Source organism: Stegastes partitus, unplaced genomic scaffold (assembly GCF_000690725.1).
Source record: "Stegastes partitus isolate 25-593 unplaced genomic scaffold, Stegastes_partitus-1.0.2 Scaffold781, whole genome shotgun sequence".
NCBI lineage: Eukaryota > Metazoa > Chordata > Actinopteri > Pomacentridae > Stegastes > Stegastes partitus.
The window spans coordinates 217,493-218,167 of NW_007578512.1; the positions used below are offsets into that span (position 1 = coordinate 217,493).

General features: G+C 38.4%; 1 long non-coding RNA gene across 1 annotated transcript in view; it reads left to right on the top strand.

Annotated features, from left to right (window-relative positions):
- The first annotated feature begins 587 nt into the window (after nt 1-587).
- LOC103364802 (uncharacterized) overlaps nt 588-675 on the top strand; it is a 634-nt gene continuing 546 nt past the window's right edge. Inside the window, exon 1 of the long non-coding RNA XR_520572.1 lies at nt 588-667. This is a non-coding gene — a long non-coding RNA (uncharacterized LOC103364802). The remainder of the gene's footprint in view (nt 668-675) is intronic.

The window sequence follows — 675 nt, forward strand, 5'->3', positions numbered from 1 at the left end:
AATAAATTTAAAAATTATTTTTATTTCAGTGGCTAATTTGAGATAACTGAAATGACTTTTACAGGAAGTGTTCCAGAAGACATTACTGTATCTGGAGAAACTGAAGGTCAGTGTAAATGTTCCTTCTATACTTAGAAAACAGAGCCTTTGACAGGATGATACAAGTAAATTAAATGGTGGATTTCAGCTGATGTCATATCATCTAACATCATAGTAAACTGAGTTTGTAGCATGTCATACAGCTGTTTTGTTTTTCCCCATTAGGCTAAGCATACGACAGATTCGGCCATGGTTTCAGAGATGATGGATGAATACACAACTCTCATGGACCAAATGATCCCTCTGGTCAAGGCAACTCAGAAATTTATGCCTCCTGACTTTCCTCCAATGGACACATTCGTGGAGAGCCTCGTTGCTTATGTAAAGAAAAACTTGGCTCGAGTAGACAATGACGAGTTTGAAGAAACAATGCAGAAAGTGGCAATGCTTCAGAAAATCATTAAATCCTTCCAGGAGCAGCAAGCTGAACTGTGACTCTAGTTAACACCTCTGTCTCTGTTGTATCGGTTCAGTTCCTCGTTCCTTTTGTCCAGCGTCTGGTCTCTCAAACTAAATGTTCTTTTGTTGATGATTTCACACGTAGATAATAATGTCATGTTCAGTCTACATTCCTAC